Raw genomic sequence first — 13214 nt, forward strand, 5'->3', positions numbered from 1 at the left:
TTATATATCATTTTTTGAGACTAACTTATTGACTTAATGCCAAATGTCAGTTGTTGTTTTTTTCCTGTTTTTGGTTTTTCCAAGAAATCAGTACCAAATGAAGTCCAAATGCCATGAAACTTTTTGATAAATTTTTTCTGGACAAGAGAGACCCTAGAAGCTTCGGGAGGAGACCAGACGAGAAACGAAGAGACGACAAGGCACTTGGGCGCGCCTAGGGGGGTAGGCGCGGCCAGGTACCTTGTGGGCCTCTCGTGGCTCCGTCTGACCTAATTCCACCTCTATAAATTCTCTAAAATCAGGAAATCAACAGAGAGCCACCCAACATACTTTTTCTAACGCCGCAAGTTCCTGTTCTTTGTGATCCCATCTGGAGGCCTTTTCCGGTACTCTGTCGGAGTGAGAATCAGTCACGGAGGGCTTCTACATCAACCTTGCTGCCCTTCCGAGGATGTGTGAGTAGTTTACCACAAACCTATGGGTCCATAGCTGGTAGCTAGATGGCTTCTTCTCTCTCTTTTATCTTCAATACAATGTTCTCCTCGATGTTCTTGGAGATCTATTCGATGTAATCTTCTTTTGCGGTGTGTTTGTTGGGATCCGATGAATTGTGGGTTTATGATTAGATTGTCCATGAATATTATTTGAGTCTTTTCTGAATTCTTATATGCATGATTGTTATAGCTTTGTATTTCTCCCCGAACTATCCATTTGGTTTGGCAAACTAGATTGATTTATCTTGCAATGGGAGAGGTGCTTTGTAATGGGTTCAATCTTGCGGTGTTCTATATCCCAGTGATATTAAGGGACAAGACATGTGTTTGTATTGTTGCCATTAAGGGGAAAACGATGGGGTTTATTCATATTGCTTGGATTTACTTTGTCCACATCATGTCATCGTTTTTATCGCAACTACTCCATTTTTCCATGAACTTAATACACTAGATGCATGTTGGATAGCGGTCGCTGTGTGGAGTAATTGTAGTAGATGCAGGCAGGAGTCGGTCTACTTGTGCCGGACGTGATGCCTATATATATGATCATTGCCTTGGATATCATCACAACTATGTGCCTTTCAATCAATTGCCAATAGTAATGTGTTTACCCACCATATGTTTTTTGTTCGAGAGAGAAGCTCTAGTGAAAACTATGCCCTCCGGGTCATCTTTATCATACATTAAATCCAAAAATACCGTGCTGCAATTTATTGCCCATTTTATTTTGTGTTTTTTTATCTATGTACCATTATCAGACTTGATCCTCTTGCAAGTAACCGCCAAGGGGATTGACGACCCCCTTGATTGCGTTGGGTGCATATATTTGTTTTTTTGTGTGTAGGTGTTGTTCACGAGGTCTTGCGTGGTTCTCCTACTGAATTGATAACCTTGGTGCTTGATACGTCCATTTTGCATCATGCTTTTATATCGATATTTATTGCATTATGAGCTATTATTACACATTATGTCACAATACTTATGCCTATTCTCTCTTATTTTGCAAGGTTTACATGAAGAGGGAGAATGCCGGCAGCTGGAATTCTGGGCTGGAAAAGGAGCAAATATTATAGACCTATTCTGCACAACTCCAAAAGTCCTGAAACTCCACTAAAGTTATTTTTGGTAATAATAAAAAATATTGTACGAAGAAAATACCAGAGGGGGGCACACCCTGGCCACGAGGGTGGGAGGCGCGCCCTACGCCCTGGGCGCGCCCCCTGCCTCGTGGGCCCCCTGGTGGCCCTCCGGTGCCCATCTTCTGCTATATGAAGTCTTTTGTCCGAGAAAAAATCATAAGCAAGCTTTCGGGAAGAAACTCCGCCGCCACGAGGCAGAACCTTGGCGGAACCAATCTAGGGCTCCGGCAGAGCTGTTCTGCCGGGGAAACTTCCCTCCGGGAGGGGGAAATCATCGCCATCGTCATCACCAACACTCCTCTCACTGGGAGGGGGCCAATCTCCATCAACATCTTCACCAGCACCATCTCCTCTCAAACCCTAGTTCATCTCTTGTATCCAATCTTTGTCCCAAAGCCTCAGATTGGTACTTGTAGGTTGCTAGTAGTGTTGATTACTCCTTGTAGTTGATGCTAGTTGGTTTATTTGGTGGAAGATCATATGTTCAGATCCTATATGCATATTAATACTCCTCTGATTATGAAGATGAATATGCTTTGTGAGTAGTTACGTTTGTTCATGAGGACATGGGAGAAGTCTTGCTATTAGTAGTCATGTGAATTTGGTATTCGTTCAATATTTTGATGAGATGTATGTTGTCTCTCCTCTAGTGGTGTTATGTGAACGTCGACTACATGAAACTTCACCATTATTTGGGCCTAGAGGAAGGCATTGGGAAGTAATAAGTAGATGATGGGTTGCTAGAGTGACAGAAGCTTAAACCCTAGTTTATGAGTTGCTTCGTAAGGGGCTGATTTGGATCCATATGTTTCATGCTATGGTTAGGTTTACCTTAATACTTCTTTTGTAGTTGCGGATGCTTGCAATAGGGGTTAATCATAAGTGGGATGCTTGTCCAAGTAAGGACAGCACCCAAGCACCGGTCCACCCACATATCAAATTATCAAAGTACCGAACGCGAATCATATGAACGTGATGAAAACTAGCTTGACGATAATTCCCATGTGTCCTCGGGAGCGCTTTTCTCTATATAAGAGTTTGTCCAGGCTTGTCCTTTGCTACAAAAGGATTGGGCCACCTTGCTGCACTTTATTTACACTTGTTACTTGTTACCCGTTACAAATTACCTTATCACAAAACTATCTGTTACCGATAGTTTCAGTGCTTGCAGAGAATACCTTACTGAAAACCGCTTATCATTTCCTTCTGCTCCTCGTTGGGTTCGACACTCTTACTTATCGAAAGGACTATGATAGATCCCCTATACTTGTGGGTCATCAAGACTCTTTTCTGGCGCCGTTGCCGGGGAGTGAAGCGCCTTTGGTAGGTGGAATTTGGTAAGGAAAAATTTATATGGTGTGCTGAAATTTACTGTCACTTGTTACTATGGAAAGTAATCCTCTGAGGGGCTTGTTCGGGGGATCTTCACCCCGACCAGTAGAGCAAAGAATTTCTCCTCAACCTACTGAACCTATTGAAAATGTTTACTTTGAAATTCCTTCGGGTATGATAGAGAAACTGCTAGCTAATCCTTTTGCAGGAGATGGAACATTGCATCCCGATTTACACTTAATCTATGTGGATGAAGTTTGTGGATTATTTAAGCTTGCAGGTATGCCCGATGATGTTATCAAGAAGAAGGTCTTCCCTTTATCTTTGAAGGGAGACGCATTGACATGGTATAGGCTAGGTGATGATATGGGATCATGGCACTACAAGCGATTGAAATTGGAATTTCATCAGAAGTTTTATTCTATGCATCTGGTTCATCGTGATCGTAATTATATATATAATTTTTGGCCTCGCGAAGGAGAAAGCATCACTCAAGCTTGGGGGAGGCTTAAGTCAATGTTATATTCATGCCCCAATCATGAGCTCTCAAGAGAAATGATTATTCAAATTTTTATGCCCGGCTTTCTGACAACAATCGCTCCATGCTCAATACTTCTTGTACTGGTTCTTTTATGATGAAGACTATTGAATTCAAATGGGATTTATTGGAAAGAATTAAACGCAACTCTGAAGACTGGGATCTCGATGAAGGTAAGGAGTCAGGTATAACACCTAAGTTTGATTGTGTTAAATCTTTTATGGATACCGATGTTTTCCGTAAATTTAGCACTAAATATGGACTTGACTCTGAGATAGTAGCTTCTTTTTGTGAATCTTTTGCTGCTCATGTTGATCTCCCTGAGGAGCAGTGGTTTAAATATCATCCTCCCATAGAAGTAAAAGTAGTTGAACCTATTAAAGTTGAAGAAAAGACTATCACTTATAATGATCCTATTGTTCCTACTGCTTATGTTGAGAAACCACCTTTCCGTGTTAGGATAAAGGATCATGCTAAAGCTTCAACTGTGGTTCGTAAGAGCTATACTAGAACTTATACACCTACTGAGAAAATTAAGGTTGAACCTAATATTACTATTGTTAAGGATCTCTTGGCTGATAATATTGATGGGCATGTTATTTATTTCTGTGAGGAAACTGCTAGAATTGCTAAACCTGGTGCTAAAGATAAACATAGACCCGTTGTAGGCATGCCGGTTATTTCTGTTAAAATAGGAGATCATTGTTATCATGGCTTGTGTGATATGGGTGCTAGTGCTAGTGCAATACCTATTTCCTTATACAAAGAAATTATGCATGATATTGCACCTGCTGAGTTAGAAGATATTGATGTTACCATTAAGCTTGCCAATAAAGATACTATTTCACCAATTGGGATTGTTAGAGATGTTGAAGTCTTGTGTGGGAAAGTTAAATATCCTGCTGATTTTCTTGTTCTTGGTTCCCCACAAGATAGTTTTTGTCCCATTATATTTGGTAGACCCTTCTTGAACACTGTTAATGCTAAGATAGATTGCGAAAAGGATGTTGTTACTATTGGTTTGGATGATATGTCTCATGAGTTTAATTTTTCTAAATTTCATAGACAACCCCGTGATGAGGAATTGCCTAGTAAAGATGAAATTCTTTGTCTTGCTTCTATTGTTGTGCCTCGTAATGATCCTTTAGAACAATATTTGCTAGACCATGAAAATGATATGTTTATGAATGAAAGAAGGGAAATAGATGAAGTATTCTTTAAGCAGGGACCCATTCTGAAACACAATTTGCCTGTTGAAATCCTAGGGGATCCTCCTCCACCCAAGGGTGATCCCGTGTTTGAGCTTAAACCATTGCCTGATACTCTTAAATATGCTTATCTTGATGAAAAGAAGATATATCCTGTTATTAGTGCTAACCTTTCAGAGAAGAAGGAAGAAAAAATATTGAAAACTCTGAAGAAGCACCGTGCTGCTATTGGATATACTCTTGATGATCTTAAGGGCATTAGTCCCACTCTATGTGAACACAAAATAAATTTGGAGAAAGACGCCAAACCAGTTATTGATCATCAGTGACGGTTAAATCCTAAGATGAAAGAAGTGGTAAGAAAGGAAATATTAAAGCTCCTTGAGGCAGGTATAATCTATCCCGTTGCTGATAGTCAGTGGGTAAGTCCTGTCCATTGTGTCCCTAAGAAGGGAGGTATTACTATCATTCCTAATGATAAAGATGAATTGATTCCGCAAAGAATTATTACAGGTTATAGGATGGTAATTGATTTCCGTAAATTAAATAAAGCTACTAAAAAAGATCATTACCCCTTGCCATTCATTGATCAAATGCTAGAAAATTATCCAAACATACACATTTTTGCTTTCTAGATGGTTACTCTGGCTTCTCTCAAATACCTGTGTCAGCTGATGATCAAGCAAAGACCACTTTTACCTGCCCTTTTGGTACTTTTGCTTATAGACGTATGCCTTTTGGTTTATGTAATGCACCTGCTACCTTTCAAAGATGCATGATGGCTATATTCTCTGATTTTTGTGAAAAGATTTGTGAGGTTTTCATGGACGATTTCTCCGTTTATGGATCCTCTTTTGATGATTGCTTGAGCAACCTTGATCGAGTTTTGCAGAGATGTGAAGAAACTAACCTTGTCTTGAACTGGGAGAAATGACACTTTAGGGTTAATGAAGGTATTGTCTTGGGGCATAAAATTTCTGAAAGAGGCATTGAAGTTGATAAAGCTAAAGTTGATGCTATTGAAAAGATGTCGTGTCCCAAGGACATCAAAGGTATAAGAAGTTTCCTCGGTCATGCCGGTTTTTACAGGAGGTTCATTAAGGACTTCTCAAAAATCTCTCGGCCTCTGACTAATCTATTACAAAAAGATATACCATTTGTCTTTCATGATGATTGTGTAGAAGCATTTGAAATACTTAAGAAAGCATTAATTTCTGCACCTATTGTTCAGCCACCTGATTGGAATTTACCCTTTGAAATTATGTGCGATGCTAGTGATTGTGTTGTAGGTGTTGTTCTAGGGCAAAGAGTTGATAAGAAATTAAATGTTATTCAATATGCCAGTAAAACTCTAGACAATGCCCAGAGAAATTATGCTACTACTGAAAAAGAATTCTTAGCAGTTGTATTTGCTTGTGATAAGTTCAGACCTTATATTGTTGATCCTAAAGTAACTATTCACACTGATCATGCTGCTATCAAATACCTTATGGAAAAGAAAGATGCTAAACCTAGACTTATTAGATGGGTTCTCTTGCTACAAGAATTTGATTTGCATATTATTGATAGAAAGGGAGCTGAGAACCCCGTTGCAGACAACTTCTCTAGGTTAGAGAATGTTCTTGATGAACCACTACCTATTGATGATAGCTTTCCTGATGAACAATTAAATGTCATAAATGCTTCTCGTACTGCTCCATGGTATGCTGATTATGCTAATTACATTGTTGCTAAATTTAAACCACCTAGTTTCACATACCAGCAAAAGAAAAAGTTTTTCTATGATTTAAGACATTACTTCTGGGATGACCCACATCTTTATAAAGAAGGAGTAGATGGTGTTATTAGACGTTGTGTACCTGAGCATGAACAGGAACAGATCCTACGCAAGTGTCACTCCGAGGCTTATGGAGGACACCACGCTGGAGATAGAACTGCACATAAGGTATTGCAATCCGGTTTTTATTGGCCTACTCTCTTCAAGGATGCTCGTAAGTTTGTCTTATCTTGTGATGAATGTCAAAGAATTGGTAATATTAGTAGACGTCAAGAAATGCCTATGAATTATTCACTTGTTATTGAACCATTTGATGTTTGGGGCTTTGATTATATGGGACCTTTTCCTTCCTCTAATGGGTATACACATATTTTAGTTGCTGTTGATTACGTTACTAAGTGGGTAGAAGCTATTCCAACTAGTAGTGCTGATCATAACACTTCTATTAAGATGCTTAAAGAAGTTATTTTTCCGAGGTTTGGAGTCCCTAGATATTTAATGACTGATGGTGGTTCACATTTTATTCATGGTGCTTTCCGTAAAATGCTAGCTAAGTATGATGTTAATCGTAGAATTGCATCTCCTTATCACCCACAGTCTAGTGGTCAAGTAGAATTGAGTAACAGAGAGCTCAAATTAATTTTGCAAAAGACTGTTAATAGATCTAGAAAGAATTGGTCCAAGAAACTTGATGATGCATTATGGGCCTATAGAACTGCATATAAAAATCATATGGGTATGTCTCCGTATAAAATGGTTTATGGAAAAGCATGTCACCTACCTCTCGAACTAGAACATAAGGCATATTGGGCCATTAAAGAGCTAAACTATGATTTCAAACTTGCCGGTGAGAAGAGGCTATTTGACATAAGCTCACTTGATGAATGGAGAGCCCAGGCTTACGAGAATGCCAAGTTGTTTAAAGAAAAAGTTAAAAGATGGCATGACAAAAGGATACAAAAGCGTGAGTTTAATGTAGGTGATTATGTGTTGCTATACAACTCTCTTTTAAGATTTTTTGCAGGAAAACTCCTCTCTAAATGGGAAGGTCCTTACGTTATCGAGGAGTTCTATCGTTCCGGTGCCATAAAAATCAACAACTTCGAAGGCACGAATCCGAAGGTGGTGAACGGCCAAAGAATCAAACATTATATCTCAGGTAATCCCATAAATGTTGAAACTAATGTTATTGAAACCATAACCCCGGAGGAATACATAAGAGACACTTTCCAGAACGTTTCAGACTCCGAAAAGGAATAGGTACGTGGTACGGTAAGTAAACCGACTCCAAAACAGTTCTAATGGCAATTTTTCTCCGTTTTGGAATATTTAGAAAAATAGGAAAATAAGAAGCAGTCCGGGAAGGACACGAGGCCTCCACGAGGGTGGAGGGCGCGCCTTACCCCCCTGGGCGCGCCCCTACCTCGTGGGCACCTCATGTGCTCTTCGGACTCCGTTTTCTTGCACGATACTTCTTTCGGTTGGTAAAAATTCATTATATAATCTCCCGAAGGTTTTGACCACCGTACCACGCAAATATCCTCTGTTTTCGTTTCGAGCTGTTTTTCTGACAGATCTAGATCACCATGACGTCTCCAAGCGCCCCCAAGGACAAGTTCTTCGAGAAGGTCATCAACCCCTACCTCGCGGAGGTGCTGCAACACCCTCAAACCATTGAGATGCGTGATGGGTTGCTGCACATCCGCGATGTTGAGGGACCAAGGAGGACCGGAAGCGTGGAGACGAGGCTCGAAGCAATGGAACAACAAGTTTTCAAGTGCCAGGGGATGGTGGAACGTGGACTCAACGCCAACCACATGATGATCGCGGAGTTCACCAACAACCACAAGCTGGATACCAATAACATTGGGGAAACCATCTTCAAGCTTCACGAGAAGATCGAGCATCTCCAAGCCCAAATCTATGACCTGCAAAACCAAAACTGTGAGTATGAATATAGATTCAAGAGGATGAGTTTGGCTGCAGATTTGAGTCTCGATCATCCTTCTATGATGGTGAGCCTATGCCTTGGAAGATGGACGACAAGCCCACATCATCAACAACTCCACCATCTTCTTCACCAGCAAAGGAGATATAATCACATGGGTATGGGCACTCCCCTTGGCAACTGCCAAGCTTGGGGGAGGTGCCCCGGTATTGTATCACCATCACACTCCTATCTTTACCTTTTTCTTAGTTCGATCCTTTTAGTAATATCTTGATCTAGTAGAATAAAGTTTTAGTATGATTTAGTTTTGAGTTTTGCTTTATGATCCTTCTATGTAATCGAGTCCGTGAGCTATATATAATAAAGATTAATGTTGAGTCAAGGGCTTGATTATTTTTCCATGATCTTGAGGGAATAAAAGAAAAGAGAAAGAATAAAAAGAAATAAAGAGATCATATTGATCTTATGGAGAGTAATGACTTCACATAGAAAGAGTATGATGATTAAAAGTTATTGAGAGTTGACAAACTTAGTTTTGGTCATCGTTGCAATTAATAGGAAGTAATAAAGAAAGAGAGGTTTCACATATAAATATACTATCTTGGACATTTTTATGATTGTGAGCACTCATTAAAATATGACATGCTAAAGAGTTGATGTTGGACAAGGAAGACAATGTAATGGGTTATGTTTTCTTATATCTGAAATAAAGTATATTGTCATGGATCATCCAACATGTTGAGCTTGCCTTTCTCCCTCATGCTAGCCAATTCTTTGCACCAAGTAGAGATACTACTTGTGCTTCCAAATACCCTTAAAACCAGTTTTGCCATAAGAGTCCACCATATCTACCTATGGATCGAGTAAGATCCTTCAAGTAAGTTGTCATCAGTGCAAGCAATAAAAATTGCTCTCTAAATATGTATGACTTATTAGTGTGGAGGAAATAAGCTTTATCCGATCTTGTGATATGGAAGAAATAAAAGCGACAGACTGCATAATAAAGGTCCACATCACAAGTGGCAATATAAAGTGACGTTTCTTTGCATTAAGATTGCGTGCATCCAACCATGAAAGTGCATGACAACCTCTACTTCCCTCTGCGAAGGGCCTATCTTTTACTTTTACCTTATGCAAGAGTCACGGTGATCTTCACCTTTCCTTTTTACATTTTATCCTTTGGCAAGCACATTGTGTTGGAAAGATCCTGATACATATATCCAATTGGATGTAAGTTAGCATGAACGATTATTGTTGACATTACCCTTGAGGTAAAAGGTTGGGAGGTGAAACTATAAGCCCCTATCTTTATTTGTGTCCGATTAAAACTCTGTAACCACAAGTATTGCGTGAGTGTTAGCAATTGTGAAAGACTAAATGATAGTTGAGTATGTGGACTTGCTGAAAAGCTCTTACATAGACTCTTTCTGATGTTATGATAAATTGCAATTGCTTCAATGACTGAGATTATAGTTTGCTGGTTCTCAATGAAGTTTCTGATTCATACTTGACATTGTGAATAGATTATTACTTGAGCATAAGAAATCATATGACAATATATATATGGGGGAGTTGATACGTCCATTTTTCATCATGCTTTTATATCGATATTTATTGCATTATGGACTGTTATTACACATTATGTCACAATACTTATGCCTATTCTCTCTTATTTTGCAAGGTTTACATGAAGAGAGAGAATGCCGGCAGCTGGAATTCTGGGCTGGAAAAGGAGCAAATATTATAGACCTATTCTGCACAACTCCAAAAGTCCTGAAACTTCACGGAAGTTATTTTTGGTAATAATAAAAAATACTGGACGAAGAAAATACCAGAGGGGGGCCACACCCTGGCCACGAGGGTGGGAGGCGCGCCCTACGCCCTGGGCGCGCCCCTGCCTCGTGGGCCCCCTGATGGCCTCCGGTGCCCATTTTCTGCTATATGAAGTCTTTCGTCCGAGAAAAAATCATAAGCAAGCTTTCGGGAAGAAATTCCACCGCCACGAGGCGGAACCTTGGCGGAACCAATCTAGGGCTCTGGCAGGGCTGTTCTGCCGGGGAAACTTCCCTCCGGGAGGGGGAAATCATCGCCATCGTCATCACCAACGCTCCTCTCCCTGGGAGGGGGCCAATCTCCATCAACATCTTCACCAGCACCATCTCCTCTCAAACCCTAGTTCATCTCTTGTATCCAATCTTTGTCCCAAAGCCTCAGATTGGTACTTGTAGGTTGCTAGTAGTGTTGATTACTCCTTGTAGTTGATGCTAGTTGGTTTATTTGGTGGAAGATCATATGTTCAGATCCTATATGCATATTAATACTCCTCTGATTATGAAGATGAATATGCTTTGTGAGTAGTTACGTTTGTTCCCGAGGACATGGGAGAAGTCTTGCTATTAGTAGTCATGTGAATTTGGTATTCGTTCGATATTTTGATGAGATGTATGTTGTCTCTCCTCTAGTGGTGTTATGTGAACGTCGACTACATGAAACTTCACCATTATTTGTGCCTAGAGGAAGGCATTGGGAAGTAATAAGTAGATGATGGGTTGCTAGAGTGACAGAAGCTTAAACCCTAGTTTATGAGTTGCTTCGTAAGGGGCTGATTTGGATCCATATGTTTCATGCTATGGTTAGGTTTACCTTAATACTTCTTTTGTAGTTGCGGATGCTTGCAATAGGGGTTAATCATAAGTGGGATGCTTGTCCAAGTAAGGACAGCACCCAAGCACCGGTCCACCCACATATCAAATTATCAAAGTACCGAACGCGAATCATATGAACGTGATGAAAACTAGCTTGACGATAATTCCCATGTGTCCTCGGGAGCGCTTTTCTCTATATAAGAGTTTGTCCAGGCTTGTCCTTTGCTACAAAAGGGATTGGGCCACCTTGCTGCACTTTATTTACACTTGTTACTTGTTACCCGTTACAAATTACCTTATCACAAAACTATCTGTTACCGATAATTTCAGTGCTTGCAGAGAATACCTTACTGAAAACCGCTTGTCATTTCCTTCTGCTCCTCGTTGGGTTCAACACTCTTACTTATGAAAAGTACTACGATAGATCCCCTATACTTGTGGGTCATCATTGCTTAATTGAGGGAACTGCTTATCTCTACTATACTCCATCATCCTCTCCTCTTCGAAGAAATCCCAACGCAGCTCACAAGTAGCAAACACGTACTGTATTCTATCATCTCCATGACTTATGCGCCCCGATACAATCCATAGAAACATCAAAACAAGCACACTATGCAATAAAACAGAATATGTCTAAAATAGAAGAGTATGTAATGATGGAATTTTTAATCATATTTATGTAACTCTAAAAATTCTGGAAAATTATTCCGGCAAAATAATTTGCATAGAAGTAACATGTAATTTTTTTAACAATTGACCATTTTCCAATACAGAAAAACAATTCACGCACTGGACATTAAACTTTCTGTTTTGGAATAGAACCAAATAAACAATCATCCACATCAACCTAAAGGCTTTTTTGGCACAATAATCAAAAGCAAAGATACAAACGTAATCATTACAGTAGCAATAATCATTTGACTCACAAAGGTAAAAAGGAAAGAAAGATAACTATTGGGTTGCTTCCCAACAAGCGCTATTGTTTAATGCCCCTAGCTAGGCATAAAGCATAGTACCATATATTATCATCCTTCAACTTAACAATCTTGGTGAGGCTATTTTCAAATCTGGAAGGCACTTTACACTTCCCGTTAGTTTCCGAAGGCAATGCAATTTTTTTGTGAAGAGTATCAAGCCTTTTGTTGCAAGTAGTAAGAAGCGAATTTATGCGGTTAAGATTTGAACTAAGGGTCTTATGTGGTTTGTTAAATTTTTGTAAGTTAATCATTTTTTTGCATATCCCCTAGTTTCTCTAAAATCTTGATTCCTTCTTGAGTGTATGGAGATCCTTTTTGTGTGGGAGGAACCCCTACTATTCGTTCTATCATTTCATAAGCAAAATTAGTATCACTTTCAATAAAAATTCCTTTAGCGGCAAAATCCAAAATTTGTCTATTAGGCATAGTTATCCCCACATAGAAATTCCTAAGAAGGATCTTTATATCACTTTTTATAGTAGAATTATGATATAATTCCATTATCCTGAACCATGCATCTTTTAAACTCTCCCCTTGTCTCTGCTTAAAATAAAGTACTTCAAAATTGGGGGAGAGGGTGACGCAGAAGAACTAGCCATAATAACAAACAAAGATACCACACAAGTATTTTTCGTATTTTTAATTTTTTAGAGGAGGGGAGATGAAAAAGAGAAGGCGACTAAAAAGGCAAATGACAAAGAAAATAAACCAAGCAAATGATAAATGTGAGCGATGGAATCTGAACCTGTTTGGTGAAGCCTCCCGACAACGGCGCTAGAAATCCTTCTGCTAGTTGTGATAGGCATTGGGATTTCCCCAAAGAGGAAGGGTGATGTGTATAGTAACAGATAGTATTTCCCTCAGTTAGGAACCAAGGTTTATCAAACCAGTAGGAGACGCCACACAAACAAGATAAGTGATACCTGCACACACACACACACACACACACAAAGCAAATGCTTGCACCAACGAAGGCAAGAGGGTTGTCAATCCCTTTGTTCTCGCCAATTACAAGGACTAAATCTGACAATGGTAGATAGATAAAATAAAATAAAAAGTAAATAAAAATAGTGAGCAAATTTATGGTTTTATTAAATGTGGAAGATGGACCCGGGGGCCATTGGTTCACTAGAGGCATCTCTCTCTTAAGCATATC

Source organism: Triticum aestivum, chromosome 4D (assembly GCF_018294505.1).
Source record: "Triticum aestivum cultivar Chinese Spring chromosome 4D, IWGSC CS RefSeq v2.1, whole genome shotgun sequence".
Taxonomy (NCBI): domain Eukaryota; kingdom Viridiplantae; phylum Streptophyta; class Magnoliopsida; order Poales; family Poaceae; genus Triticum; species Triticum aestivum.